The 16,104-nt window shown below is 42.3% G+C and overlaps 1 protein-coding gene across 9 annotated transcripts in view; it reads right to left on the bottom strand.

The window, feature by feature from the left end:
* Positions 1-13,596, bottom strand: part of NCOA2 (nuclear receptor coactivator 2) — a 193,816-nt gene extending 180,220 nt beyond the window's left edge. For 5 of the 9 annotated variants that reach the window (XM_061448305.1, XM_061448306.1, XM_061448304.1 and 2 more), the window contains exons 1-2: positions 13,290-13,596; positions 3,592-3,671 (exon numbers count right to left, since the gene is read on the bottom strand). The gene's annotated coding sequence lies outside the window, so the exon portion shown is untranslated. Of the gene's footprint in view, positions 1-3,591; positions 3,672-3,931; positions 4,115-13,289 lie in introns of those variants that run through there. The other 4 variants (XM_061448307.1, XM_061448311.1, XM_061448312.1 and 1 more) reach the window with 2 other exon arrangements.
* Between the last annotated feature and the right edge of the window lie 2,508 nt (positions 13,597-16,104).

Genomic DNA, 16,104 nt, shown 5'->3' with positions numbered 1-16,104 from the left:
CTGTTCTCATTGAACCACCCACACAGAACTTCACTCTCAGATTAAGAGTATCATTTTAACACTGATTGCATTAAATTCACTGTAATCAAGCATCCACTTTTACAGGCATCTTTATAGGCAATTCATGTTAACTGGCGTCGCTACTGGAGTGACTGAAAACAGAAAAATCTCATCATATTTCATGCAAAACAACTCCCCAGTTTCAAGGTCTAGGAATGGGAACACATTCCCTTTATTTATTACAAACCACTTCAACATAAATATCTCTCTCAGATGCCTCTGCAAATGAGATGACCTGATTCAGTAAAGATTATCCATACCTGTGATCAATTCCTGCATTTTATTTCAGGTATTTCAGAAACACAGCTCCTGTGGGAATTAAGGTCTCTGAAGTGACTCTCCAGAAATCTAGATTGGCACCATCCCAGTTTGGCTTTGCATGCTGATAGAAGTGAGCTCTCTCTTATTCAGGTTTGATATTTGGAACCTACCATAGGTCCCTCGCTTGCATCCTTAAGCTAATACTGAAGGCTCTTAAAACTCATTTCAGTAAGGCACTCTATTTTCAGTACTGCACTTTATTTTCTGACAGCATTCTTTTTACACACAGATGTATGAGGAGGACACAGTCAAAAAAGAGACATCTGTCAGAATTTTCTTTATCTACTACTGCTGTAAACAACAATAAGGAGCACTATAACTCAGAACAAAGAGACACACAAATATTTTCTATCTATCATACTTGACACTAACTACAACACAAACGCCAATGAAATCACTACAAAGTTAGATTGAAACAGACTCTCCAGATCGAGAGTGACAGAAAACTGAGATTTCTCTAATCTATGCTGCTTTTTTTGCTGCACCGTGTTCCTTACAAAGCAAGCCATTTCATGAAAAAAGAAAAGGAGAAAGGAAGCGGGGTAATGTTTTCTGACTGAAAACTTCAGACTAGGAACTAAAATTAGTATTGTTAACTGTTTGGGGGTTTGTTTTGTTTTAAGTCTAAACTTCTCACCATCCTAATTGCATGGCTTTTTGGTAGCATACAGCAGCTACTTCCCACCATGTCAACTAATAACATTCCAAGGGAGCAGCCACAAATTCTGTCATTTCTATTATTTCTTATCAGTTCATACACACATATTCTAAAGACATTTAACCAGTCCAAGATTCACACTCTTATCTGTTACACCATATAAAAATAGATCCAGTTAAGTATTAGGAGTGATTTCACTCTCCAAAGAACTCCATACAGTAGACAGAATGAACACACACAAGTTCAGTCACAGTGATGGTACAGTCTCACAAGACAAACACAACATCTTTTATTCCACAAGCAGCTTCAGTCAAAAGTCAAGGCCCAGATTTCTTAAATAAAACTCCAACTGATACAGCCTTCAGACAGAAGTATAATTTCAGATGGGTGTACTGGTCAAAATATCTGATAACACATCTGATCTTGTGATGGAGGTGAACATCTGAGTATCTCCTCATACTCAACAAGACTGACATCCTGTACTGTACATTCTGAAACCAATGGAAGAATTTCAAATGACTCAAAGGAACCAATATTTTAAACTATTCCTTGTCTTAGGCAACCTGCTTTTCCTGAACTAGCACATGAACACATGGTTAACTACCCACTTCACAGCAAAAGGCTATTTCAAGTGGAGAACTACCTCTCTACGTCACCCTTGTCTTTCATGGGTTCCATTTTTTACAGTGGTTTCTTCCTTACTGTCATCACCAAAGACTTTATATATAAATATTCATCTATTTGTTCTTATTAAAGGTTCTGAACTTACCAAAACAGCAACTATGTTTTTTAGACAGTAGCTATAGAGGCAGTGCATTACTTTTTGGCACAGTTACAATGAAATTTATAATTTTGGTGCAGAATGTGGCAAGACTAAGGAAAAGAAAGGGCTTTTTTACCCCCTTTTTACCCCCACATAGATACATGTATTAATTAGGAAAAAAAAAGCAACTATATGCAAATTGCATTTTATTTGAATATTTACCAATTCAATCTTTACCTAATGCATTTCTTTTTTTTTAATGAAAAATTACAATTGAGAGTTGAAAACAAGCATGCTATCACCTTGTCAACAAGATTTCCTGTTCTCTTCGGAGGATATTGGCAGTTACATTTGTGTCTGTGTGTATTACAGATACCTAGCTCATTCTGAGTCCTATTTACTAGAATAATTAAAAAAGAAAAAAGCAGATTCCTCCTATTTCCTTTTTTTTTTTTTTTAAGTAATTTGCTTCAATGATCTCAAAACCAGCTTATTATGGAGAAGACCTGCACACTCACATTATGATCATTATGCAGCCCAGATAAGCAGTGTAAATAAATAATAAGTACTATAGTGTAAGTAATAAGTGTAAATAAGTAATAACATCTATGTGGGTGAGCATTTTCAAGTTAATATAATACATAAACAAACTATTAACCAGCATTATAAACTCCATTGAATGCAATGAACTACGAACAGCCAAGGGAAAAGGCAGAAAAGCACTGGAAAGCTTCCTAATCTGTTCTCATGCACTGATGCTAGAAAAATCAGTAAGTTTAAAGAAAAGCACTGTTAGCTTGCAAAAACTTCTCAACATAATGAGCAAAAGAGGAAATGATACTTCATGTGGACATACATAATTTTTCCCATAAGCGGTTGGCATTTTGTAAACAGTTATACCCCAAATAACTAAAAACCTTTTCAGCAGGCTCATTTCCCACCTCTATATTTAGCATGCAAGCCTCAAAAATACATATTTCTGACCTTAATAAGTCACTCTGTGTTAAAAGACAACATTTATTCATGAAACGCTGAAAAGGTTCTCACATAAAACCTCAAATGCCTATTTGTAAAAACTTTATACCAAGTGAGTATGATGATATATTAAACATACCTAAAATAAGACCATGGCATTTATAGTCTACTTTCTTTCACAGCACTAACAAACTACTATTAGTCTGCATTTAAATCCGCAGGGGTCCCTTTTCCTAATTCTCAGTGGTATTATCCCTTCTTGTGAGCAGAGTTAAACAGGCACAGCACTGCCTGATGGAGTCATCAGACAGTAATTCTTGAGCAACAAGCAGTTTAAGTCATCAGTGTCATTATACTGATTTCAACCCTCAATTTAAGTAATTTATTAGTGCAGATAGTTGGATGGAAAAGCTTGTATTATTTCATACTCAACCTTTGCCGTAAGACAGACCATAATCAGCACCTTTGAAAAATGTCAATTCCTTAGTTACAGTATAAAATATCAAACAAACTTAAGGTGAAAGAACATCGCATGTTGATCCCTTCAGCCCTTCTCAGCAGAAAGTCCCATTCCTGGTTTTGGCACTAAGCCAAGGTCCCTGCTTCCATAACCAGTCTGGGCATTATTTTTTAAAATCTCTAAAATGCTGATATTTCGACTCACTATATAGTATCATAAATTACTTAAAACCAAGGCTTGCTCTGCCTTGGTACCCACACAATCAATTGAAGACATCCCTCAGCAAATTTCCCAATGAAGAAGACAAAACTGTAACACAAACCAATTAAACACAATAGGATACAGACAACTCACCAAGACTCAGCAAGGCAGGCAATGAATTCTAGGGGCTGTGCATGCGGGGGGCCTCACTGCTCAGATACATCTCAAGCATGCTAGGAACAAAATTGGTAGAAATATATTAGTCATTTTTTTAAGGAAGACACAGAAAAACAAAAATACAAGACTTAGCACATGGCACTTTTAAGCATAACACAAGGAGGGAAACAAACTCTGCAGAGAATTATCTGCTTTTCCAGACATAACTGCAACCCCCTTCCAGTTGCACAATCACTCCAGGCACACAACTTCCTCTCTACCTGCTGCCTGCTGCAAATTCACAGTGATAGCAACTAAGATGTTTACATTAACTTACACAGTACGCAGCCTGTATTTTCACAAAAGAATCTGTGGGAACTCTCTGTAAAAGCAGCTGGTTCCTTTTTTTGGCTGACTGCTTGGCTGGTTGACTTTATAGCACATCAGTTTCAAATCTCTAAAAAGGAGAAACGGGTGTTCTTATAAAATGTCTTTCAACCATTATTAAAAGTTGTACATACAGAAGCATGTTTCTTCTCTGAATCTGCACTTAACAACACTCCTGACCCAAGTGACAAGTATCAGAGGACAAATAAACAGAAAGCTTTTCATTAGTATAGAGCTGAAGAGTCCAGTAGAGCAGAACACATACTCTGCACAGGAATACAAATTTCTTCAGAAAGAGGAGCCTGCCATTACCCACGTAAATATTACACCTGCATTTTTGTTTGCAGGTAAAACAATATTTTATGTCAAATGTATCCAAACAATATACTAAAGAGTTTTCTACCTTCTTATTCTGACAAGCAAAAAGGCAGATCATAAAGAAAATGGAAGATACACTATAAAAGTTATCAACAGGAAAAAAAAGTACATTGATTATGCCTCAAAAGAAGTGGAATTTAGAAACAACTTCATTCTTTCTGTCATCTCTGCCATCTCACAGAAACCTTCTTCAAACAAACTCTGCTTAAGTTCTTTCAGTCACAGGCAGGTTACCAGTATAGTACCAGGCTATTCAGAGGTGCCACTAACAAAGAAATATTCTTATAAATACAGAGCAGATATAACTACATTATTTCCTCAGGAATTCCCAAAAAGCACACAAGCCCTACAGATCATAAACATGGAGTTTCAAGAGGGTCCTCCCTGACAGAAAACATCATCTCATAGAAGAATAAAATTTAAAGTAAACCACTACTAGATCTTCTGATGATTTAGCAAGACTTACAGTGTCTGTCAGACACCTGCAGTTCAGAAACACACCAAAGGGAAACTGCTGCCAGACCAGAAGATGCGAGCTGAAGCCCCAGTCCATACTAGGGAAACCTTTCCCACAGAGGAGCAGTGGTGGTTAAGAGTGCCTGTGGAGAGAGAAGCATTTCCCCTGCTGCATACCAGTGAGAATGACTATTCTATTACAATTTTGTTTCTTGACAACTAGTGTGGCTGCTCACCATTATTTTCCTTCTGCTGATTTTTTTTTTTTTGGGGGGGGGGGGGGGGGACAGGCAGCTCCTGATCTACAGGGCCTCCAGTACTGTGATTCTAAGGGTCTGCACACAAAATAACCTGGCTCCTGACCATTATGCCGCAGCCCACAGAGTGCCATGTGGCAATGATTGAAGTGACAAGTTTTGCTGATTCTCATTTGTTCTATTCATAAGGTTTAATAATAATACTGTCTGAAAACAAAGACCACATATTTTCAGAATAGAAGCACTGCCTTCGGAATACTACTAATGAGATCTTTCTTTCCAAACAAAACTCTTGAATTATACAGCAACTAGTGACAAGCTTATGTACCCAAATAGATGTACAACCCGAGATATTCCAGATGTATTCCTCCAACTGAACTAGACTGTCAAGAGAAAAGTGATGAACATGAAGTGATAGACAATGAAATGATCTATTATTTCTTTGCCTTCTCAAGCCCTTTCTGAAGCTTGAAATAAAGGAAAGCCAACTCTTGTAGCAGCAGGCAATTCTGGTAGCCATGCAAATTCCCACCCACTTCCACAAGAATCAGGAGGTTCTTGGGATGCCTCTCAAAACTTAAAAAAAAAAGCCACTTTTGCATAAATAAAACCATCATTCTACACACTTGCTATTTTCCAGCACCACCATTCAATGCTTCATCACACAAACACCAAAGGAAATTTTTAAATGTCAAATAATAACTAAAAGCAAATTATATAGCTCAGAGTAACAACCATCCTCTAACTTCAGACCACCTTACATCTTTATTTTCCATTCATGCACAGTCATTTCTTTCTTTTCAAGTGCAAAGGGACATCTGTATCCCTGGTACCAAAGATGTGTTCTCTCTTTGTCCCATGAAAACTGTGAGTTTTGAACAAAACACAGTAACAACTTTACAAACTACAGTTTAGCTAAAAGGGAGTGACCAACTACCACTTTCAGACATACTTGGAAGATACTATCATCTACAGTGTGCAAGCTTAGTGACCATATTTTTTCATCTATATGAAGTCTTCGGGTTCCCTTATACTAAGAAAAGGTGCCACAAATAATCTCACCATTACGTAGCTAACACTAGCTTCACACAGAAGTGTAGCAAGAAAGGAGTTTGAGGCCTCATTAAAAATGCAGTATCTTTGTATCAAAGCAACCCATGATTCTTAAGAAAAAAAAAGCTAACCAAGCAAAAGTATGTTTGCACTGCAAATGCAAACACAAATTGGCAAGCAATTTAAAAAGAAAAAAAAAAAGCTTTAAACTGTGTTATTAAAGCTACATTTTATAGCCAGTAAGGTATCGACAGGTCAACTTTTAAGATGAATCATCAAGTATTCTGGACACACTGAAAAAAAAAAATATTATATTTGTAGTTGTAAATTTTTATTTTGGAAAAAATAAAAAAAAAAGATTTGAAGAAAAGCTTTTCTCCTTGAGAATATAATTTAAATCTGCCAAAATGAATCATGTATTTATCTATACACACTCATCTTCCTCCACTAAGAATCTACTTTAGGAAATTGATAGAACAGGAGGGCAACATTGCTTGAGTCTCTAGAGACCAAGGTACAAATTTGTGTAATGGTAACAAGTGAAATTAGTCGACAATAATCACATTTATTCCTGAGAATAACATAAGGGGTTGGTCAGCAGGTCCTGACATTAACTTTTAAATAGTAAAGAATAAAGACTCAAGAGCTGCCTTGTGAACTCAAAGCATGGTGGAAGAAGTATGAAGAAGAGTTATCTCCACTGTAGACTGAATGATAGCTAACTCTAAACTTGCCCAAGTATTATAACTTATGACCTTGGTATTGGGTTGGTTTATTTTTTAAATTTGATTCCATCACACAGGCATATGATGAATTTGTAAATTCATGAAAACACCTGGAATGAAAGTGTCAGTATATACTATTAGATTTAGATTTATTCATAGACAGACTTTCCTTCATTCTCATAAAAGTTTTCTTTCTAAATGCAATTTAGTACCTCCTACATGATCTGCAAGATACAAATAGATGACATACTGCATTGTTTTTAATTTGAGTGATTTTCTTCAAAATCCATGGGGCAAGGCTCATTAGAGATCAATACTGACAGCAATGGAAAACTAAATCTGTTCACACACAGATGAATTACAGCATAGGCAGAGTAAGAGTGAAATTCCATAATAATTCTGACCTAACAAGTAAAATGTTATTTCACTTTCCATGCCCATTCTTCAATCCCAGATTTTTCCACTGAGGCAGCCAATAAAGCAGCCAATTGTGATATGCCCACTATAAATCCTACCAAAGAGCAACAATATGTCTTACATAGCTCACTAAAAAAGCATCAAAATAGCAATTCTTAGTCATCACTACATCAGATATATGGTCTCACTATGTCCAAGTATCCCCACACACAGAAGCTCACTGTGATCCATACTACCCAAGATTTATGGTTAAGTCAACACATTCAGTCGATATTTTAATTAATTTGTCACCTATACTTTCTGTCCTTTCATTAATACATTAATGGCTTCCACACAATGTGGACTATATTAGCAAAACACAAGTTACCCTTTCCAAACAGTAAGTAACTTCTTGAAGCTTAAAGACAAACAGAAAAATGTAATTAGGCTTTACAGAGAGCCTTGCATCTTAGCTGCAAAAAGCAAATGCACATTACAAAGAGGCTTCTAAATATCTAAGTAATGGGAGCACACAGAAAGAGTGAGATTTACTATCAGTTATAACTGCTAAAATGACAGCAAAGCAAGAATAATATGTGCCAGTAACTGTATTAATGGGAGATTGTTATGGAAGCCATTTAAGGAAATGCAAGACTTAGAATCATAGAATGATGCAGCTGCAGAAGAAAAAAATGTGTGCATTGTTATATGTTGTTGCATGGCTTCAGACATGTACATTAATGAACTAATTTCAAACTTCAAAATGCCAAGCACCCCAGTGACCATACACTTTCCATAGGAATTGCGCCTATTTTATTTCCATAAAGCTCTTCAGTAAAATTTCCATGACTATTTAACTTGAATAACCTGCAATTTCCACAGAGCAAGATTGAAAAATCATAACCAATAACAAAATGCAGTGCAGTAAATTCACCACATTCAAGACATATTTTTCAAACTATTCATCAACCCAAAGTAATTGTAGAAAATCAGCAGAAGTATTCCAAACACTCAGGAGAGGAAATGCTGTTCTAGGTAATAAGTAAATACAGGGAAAATTCATTTCTTCCACTCAGTTTTTTCATCATGTAAATACAATTTCTGAATACCCACAACACTGACAAAATAGCTTTAATTAAAAATCTTGGTTTAAAAAAATCCCTGTCTGGGGGGAGGAGGAGGGGTCTATTTGGTTGGGTTATTTTAATTTTGCATCCAAATTGATCAGACTATACAAGCTGTCATTTTTCATGTCACACTTCTACTTGTTATGTTTTGAAAAGGCTAAGACATTGAATCATTAAAAATAGGGAGTGTTTGCATAATGTAAATACTGCTGACAAACTACTAACCGTAGAACTGGTAAGATGCCTTAGTAATATGTAACCACTGATGTAATATTACAAATTATTCTTACTATTCAAAATTGCCATTTCACCAGTACGTATGCCTGTGCAAGATGCTATTCCAACATAGAGCAGGAGTCCTGGCAACTGTATTTATTCCCTGAAATCTTAAAATATTATCATAATATAATCTATAATAAGTATGTGAAATACACATTATCTCGGCTCAATTATCATGATCAGTAAAAGCCAAAGAATACTTCTATAAGGCTTAAAATTCCCAGGAGAAGAAGAGCTCAGACCCTGTCTGCAAGCACACAATGGAATCACAGCTGACGATGCACATCTTTTTCTGGATGTCTCCATATGCTCAGGAGGGTATTCCCCCCCCCCCCTTTTCTTCCTCCCTGTTTCTCCCTCTCCGCCTCCCCTGCTCCCAGCATTACATTGAAGAATTTGTTATTATCTGCTGCCAGGAGTACGAGAATGTTTTAACAACTAACAAAAAGTAGTGCAATGAACTTCACCTCATTTAAAAATAAAAATAAGGGATCCTGCCAGAGTAGCCATCTGTAACCAAGTTAAGCAAGAGTAGAAAATGGGTGGATGAATGGGATGCTGTAATACCGCCTTCTACAAACTAAATATCAATGTTACTGTTCTTAGTTTAAAATGTGTCACACAACAGCGTATACTGTAGCAACACACCTAACCTCTGACCTCCAAAGCCAAACACAGAAATAAGTGAATACTGAGCATTTTAATGCCTGCAAGAATACAGGAGAAACGTGTGGAATTTGTTAAATACTTTATACCTAACTTGCATACAGGCTGTATTGTTTAGACAGGACAAGCAAACACACAAAAAAATGAACGTGGCAAGAACAGTTTTAGCTCAGTGCTCTTTCTCCAGCACAAATTAGCACACGGCAGACAAAGAGAGTTATGTTTATACCTGAATGTGGTACCAGTCTTTAGTTCAGCTTTTTCTTTTCAATGAACTGACAGCATCGTCGAGGCTTAGAGCTCATAAGCCCCACCAATTCTGGTGTCAGGTGCTAGAGAAACTCTAGCTGAGTGAAAAAGCCCAGATTTTGCCAGTGAGACAGTGACATCAGCAACAAAGGCAAGGAGCAGAAGACAGTGGGCACTGGAGCAGCAGCTGGCTTGCTTGCTGACTTTGTTCTTCCTGCTGCAAAACCTGGGCTCCCTGCAGATGGGCTAGCTCTTACTGGCTTTTCTGAAGACAGAGGGAAAAGCTGGGAATGTCTCTTCCGACAGAGCCCTTCAGCCTTAGAATGAGCAAGTTATATCCTAAAGGATTATAAACCATAAACATTCTTAAATAAGTAATTTTAATTCAGAGCTTCAGTTTAGCGCAATACACTACACGTGAGTAAATCCCTTGCATTTTCTAATCTTTCCACCAGAAATCACCTTTATTTTCACTCTCTCTCACGTAACAGTTCCAGTATAAAAACGTAAACACAACTGACTTATTCCAAAAGTATCATTCTTGATAGCAATAAAATATTCCTTCCCCAAATGCCTCGAGTTTCAAATCTAGCACTGACAGCAGCAGGACAGAAAACAAGGAACATAAGGAGATGTACAAGTTTAGTAAAGAAGTGCTTTCAGACATTGCAGAGATACTGATGAAGCCAGTCATACATGGATCCTCTCCCTAGTAAAGACCAAAAGCTCAAGAAAAGTTGAGAAATCACCCGGGTTCATGTGCAATAAAAAGACTATGCTGGCTGAAAAACAACAAAAAATAAAAATAAAAATTACAAGCACCTTTGTCAGGCATTTAGTGCACAGCACTCATCAAACCAAGATACAAACATCTTAAAAGTTGCATGATTCTTCAAATATTTGCACCATGTTAAAAAGATCAGCTGTTCTTCTTAAAGTTGTTTTCAATCTTTCTGAAGGTTGAGTCCCTAACAAAGTATTTTCTTCAAGACTGTAGACAATGAAGACTAGCTACAAACATCAAGCTTATCACAGCACTTCTCATCAATTTAGGGATTAACCATTTGGGGAAAATTTACATCTTTCTTTACCTCGTGTGGTACAGCAGAGCTGACTTCTATGTTCCAATCCTCAAGTAGCCATATCATAAATGCAAAAGGAAGAGACACAAATGTCAGCGTCCATACATGCCTGCATACATGTCTGTACATGCAGATACGCACAAGCCTGGTATATCCTATGTGTGCCACCACCGCTGACATGAATAAGGATATGTCCTAAAAAACACAAAGGAGGTATAGTGCCTACACTGAATGGGATGAAACAACTGGTTTCCATTCACAGCGGCCTTAAGCCTCATGTAAGCAAACATGAGCCCTACTTTGGGGAGTGAGAGTTTTGGTGTCACATTAACAACAGCGTGCAACACTGTCATTTCTCCAAGAGTATTTGACAAGCAGAGCAGCAGCTCTTTCCCTCTGGTCGCTCCCAGAGGATTCCTGCAAGAGTGGAGCCCACCAGGTGGCCAAACGCAGCTCTCTGGTTGTAAAGAGCCAGGAAATTAACTGGCTAGAGTTGATTTTATAGTTCAGTACATAAAACCCAAAGGGATAAAAAAACAAACGACTGCGTTCAGCCACAATGGCAGCAAACTATGAACACTACCAACAAAAAATAATACTTTAAGTAAAAAGACTGGCAGTCTTAAACTACTTACTTATTTACAGCAGCAATAGAGCTCTGCTCTGTCATAGCCAGACACTATATGCTTAGCTCAAACTATACTTAAATGCCATAAAAATATTATTGGTTCAGTTCTAAAGCCTATTCACCTGCTTCCTACTACGCTGAAAGAAAAGAGGTGGAGGAAAAGATGAGGATAAATACAAAAATAATTGATTATTACAGCATGAGCAGGCTGTTCTCCTTTTACAAGAAGACTCTTTCCTGGCTAAATTACAAGTGTATTTAGCCAGTGGGCCCCCACGTATGCACACTTCAGACTAACACAAACTCAGGCTAATACAAACTTAAGATTCAGATATCATTATTTCCCAGCAACTACCAGAAACCTCCTTGCCTTTTCTATTTTTATTATTATTTTATTTTTCCTTTTTTTATTTTTTTTTTCCTCTCCTTTCTCCCTCCTTCCCAACCCCTTTTTGCCAGGTTCTCGGGCAGGTTTCCTGCAGCCAAACTACGCGGCCTGAACGCCCCTCTCTGGAAGGAGAGGCACGTGATTCCCGGCCTGGGAAGAAACGCTCAGGCCCGAGCGGAGGCGAAGGAGCGAGGGGCAGCGAGGGAAGAGGGGACGAGGCGGCTCCGGTTACACCTCGCCCCGGGGCCACCGACGAGCGCAGCGGCGACGGCAGCGAGCACACACCGCCCCCCGCGGCGGCGGGAGGGGCTCAGCACCCGCCCTTCGAGGAGGCGGCGGACACAGACCCACCCCTCCCCCGCTCCCGCGGAGCTGCCCCATTGCGGCCGCCGCCGCCTTTGCGCGCAGCCCCGCGGCAGGAGAGCGGGAGCGAGCGGAGCGGCACCCGCCCAAAGACCCCGCGCACAGCCGGCTGCAATCCCCCCTTCGCCGCCTCCTCCTCCTCTCCCCGCTGCTCCCCGCCCCGCGCACACACACGCAGACACACGGCACTGCGGCGGCCGGGCCCCCACCCCTCCCCGGGCAGTGGGGAGGCGGCAGCCGGGCGCCCCGGGCTGCGCTCGCACGCAGCTGTGCCGCCGCGGCCTGCCCCCTCCCCACGGCACGGCGCGGCGCGGCCCGGAGCTGCGCGCACACGCAGGCGCAGCCCCCGCGCAGAAAGTTAAGAGAAGTTGCCCGCTTTGCCCCCTCCTTCCCCGCGCGGCTCCAGCGGGCGCACCGGCGCAGGGGGAAGGAAGAGGACAGGGCACCGGCCACCGCGGCCCCTGCCTGACGCGGGTAAAGGGGCAGCCGGCTCGGCCCCGCGGAGGGAAAACGGAGCGGCTCGCACACTTGCGCACCAAGTCGTTGTCAGCCAGGGGAGAGGAGGGGATGAACACCGCCCTGCTCCGCAAGTAACCCCTTCAGTCACCGGGGGAAACCCTCCCTCAAGTTTTCCTGTTGCTGTGTGCTCGGGAATGAGGAGGAAACGTCCTGAACAATCCCTTGAAAATTGCCCTCCTTGCACCCCAGCTGCCCCATCCTTCCCTCAGCACGGGCAGGGCAGCCCCTGCCCTCGGACCAGCCGCAGTACCCCGCGCCTCCCCTGCTCCACGCACTTTCGCCCCGCCGTCCTCAGCCAGGGACGCGGAGAGGCGGCACCCGACCTCCGCCTGGCCTGAGAGCAGGAAAACGGCCCCTCGGCTCGGCAGGGTGGGGTGCCCTACCACACCACCCCCAATCCCCCGCTTCATCGAAGCGGAGGACGTCCCGGGGAAGTAAACCCGCGCACCCCCCACCCCCTCTTCTCTAAGCCCGGGGGTGCGAGCACGATGCCCCGGCAAGGGGCGGCCCCGCGGTCACTTGCCCCCGGCTCCCCCCCGAGGGGCCGCAGCCCCCGTCCCACTCCCCCCCCAGGGAAGCCTCCTTGCCGCGGCCGCGGTGCCGCCCGCCAACGCCGCCCTTCCGCGCACCGGCGCGGCCCCGGGCGTCCCCCCGGCATTACACAAGGCGGCCGGGGAGGCGCGGGGGGCTCAGGCACACCCCCCGCCGCACCGAGGCCGAGGGGGCGTGCGGGAGCCGTTACCGGGGTCAGTGCCGTCTCCCGCCGCTGCTGCTGCGGCTGCCGCCGGCGCTGACCTTCGCTTTGTAAGATGAAGCTGAAGCTGGGGCTGCGGCCGCCATGTTCCCGTTTTAATAACTGCCTGCTTGTTTATTTCAATGGAGACCCTCCCACCACTCGCCCTCCTCCTCCTCCCCTTCTACCCAGAGGAGGGCTGGACGGGGAGGAGGCGGGGGGAGACACAAGTCACTCCCCCCTGCCCCCGGGCACGGCGGCAGTGGCCGGGCCCCGAGCTGGGGTAGACCGGGCCGGACCGGGCGGGCTGCGGCGGGCGGACTGGGGCTCCGCTGTCCCTCGCTGATGCCGGCGGCCGGAGCGTGGGGTGCTTCGCTCCCCTCCCTCTCCTCCTCTCCCCTCCCCGCCGGCGGGGACAATGGCAGCCGCCCCGCTGCTCGCAGCCCTGCGCGGCGCCCCCGGGTGCCTCCTCCGCGGCGCCCGAACTGGGGAGAAAAGGGAAGGGAAAGGAAAAAAAGTCCTTCGCCCTCGGAGGGCGAGACTTTAAATGTGTCCCTTTGCGGTCCGCCCTCGGAGGAACCTCGCAGTGAAGTGGGACTGGGGCAATCGGCCCTGGTACGGCTTCCAGTGGCCCGTATTCACAAAAACAGGGAGGCGGGGGGGGGGGGGGGGGGAAGGCGGCACAGTCTTATTTCCTTTCTTCGCCCCCTAAAAATAAATAAATAAGTAAACATAGACATGATGAAAATCGTGTCACAAATACACAGCATCAGCCGTATGTCCCTCGCAGGAACGGGGGGATGAAGATGGATGCAGGCTTTTCCTAGGCTAGAGGAGTGAATACATGAGTTAAAAATTATTAAGGGCTGTAGGGCGATTGTTAAACATTGCCCTTTAGTTCAAGAAGCAGTCCACGGTGCAGAAATCCTGTCTCAAAGGAAAAGCTTTACATTTGTACACGTGTCGATAATGGCGAGCTATGATCCGCATGCACTAACAATAGTTATTTTTGACGTTTTCTCACGGGTATGCAGCTCCAAGTTTTTCTGCAGCTATCCACAGATTATGTACATTGTTATGGATGGTATGGCTAACTGCTTGCAATTAGGCTGGTCCAATACTTTTTTGATCATAATCGTTTTTTCTCAGATGGTTGCATTTTGCCCTACTGTGCAGCATACAATTTCCCATACTTGTGTCTGACTCAAATATTTTTTAACTTTTTTCTTTCACTGGGCAAAAATAGTTCAATTGTTTCTCCAAACAAATTAAAGGAAAACTGTCTTTCCCACTGTCCTCCCCCATATTAAAAGAAACTTTGCAACCAAGTCACTGAAAACTTGTAATATTTTCTTCTTCTGGAGAAAGATCTCAGGTATGGAGGGATGGCCATCAGAAATCTATTTACATGCAATCCCGTTAGGAAATGGGGGTGGAGGGACTGTAGTTTGTATATGCTCAATTAGTACTTTGCCGGTAAAGTAACCCGAGATCCTATCTACATTAAATGCCACTGGTTTAGGGGGAGTACTTTTGGCATCGTCTCCAGGAGACAAGTGGGCGTGCTCCAGCACTGGGCTGCCGCAGCTGGAAAAGACAACCTTTCTGAGGTTGTCCCCACCAGTCCTACTCAGCAGAGAAATTGCTTAATGTTCATGAAGCTCTTCCACCCTGCCCACACACCAGCAGGCAGCAAAGAGATTAAAGGTTAATTCTGTCTGGAAAGCAGAGAAATCACAGAGAATTACCTTGTAATCAGATGGCAAATGAGAGTAGTTTGTATGTAAAGAAAAAAAAAAAACAAAACAACAACCTGGGGCAGAGTTGTGGAGAGACAGAGCTTTTCCTCCAGCCTCATTTGTTATATCTGTGCAAAACTCTGTAGCAAATAAACTAACAGTTATATGGGCAATAATCTCATTTACCTCACAGTTGTGATTCATTCGCTCTCCTACGCTAAGTGAAACAGTGGCCTGCTAAAAAACATATCTATTTTTTTAATTTTACTACCATAAGCAGTCCAGTTTAGAATTGCACAGGTAATTTTAATTCCAGTATTTATTTATGAAAGCTTGTTTTTTTCTAACTTCACATTCCTTTAAAGTAACCAACAGTCTTAAACTAGCATGTAAGTACACCAGGGAAGGCAAGGAAGACCTTTTAACTGGCTGCAGAACCAACATAAAAGATAGCCCATGTAACACAAAGTTTATGATCTCAACACTGACAAAACTCCTTGACTCTGATGTGGCTGAGTGTCCTCCTCAAACTGGGTGAGGGAGGGGGTTCAGCTACATACCTAGACTGAGATCCACTGACATTTGTTACAAACTTCTAATTCAGGAGCCAACACATTTTGTTATCTAAGGCCAAAACCCTGGTTACAAATGTCACTGTGTGCAAAGACCAGTAATTATGTTATTCCTAACTGCTATTCTTTAAAGGCAAAGCAGCATTTTCCAGATAGGAAATAGATTTGATAAACACACTTCAGTGCCGGCTTTTATTCAGCATTACAGCTCTTCTCTGAACCTTCTCCAGTGTCACCATTGCTGCATTATGCTGACTAGAGCTGGCCTTAGTTTTTAAACAGAAGATTCTTTGGTTCTAAACAAGAGTAATGTAAATTTTCTGTCATCCTCTCATTTTCATCCTCCTCGCATTTATACTTCTGCTGGCTATTTTGCTCACAGCATCACTTTATCCATTCACTTAATAATTCACTGTGATCTGCAGATCTTTCCTGGTATGAAATTTAACACAGAGAGAAGGCTTTAATTATTTGAATGTCAGTGGAGTTTGCTTAAATTTCCTCTAATAGCTT

Source organism: Pezoporus flaviventris, unplaced genomic scaffold (assembly GCF_033815535.1).
Source record: "Pezoporus flaviventris isolate CSIRO_AGI_PZ_B2104156 unplaced genomic scaffold, CSIRO_AGI_Pfla_v1 ptg000007l, whole genome shotgun sequence".
NCBI classification, from domain to species: domain Eukaryota; kingdom Metazoa; phylum Chordata; class Aves; order Psittaciformes; family Psittacidae; genus Pezoporus; species Pezoporus flaviventris.
This window is presented reverse-complemented; position numbering and strand designations above follow the sequence as displayed.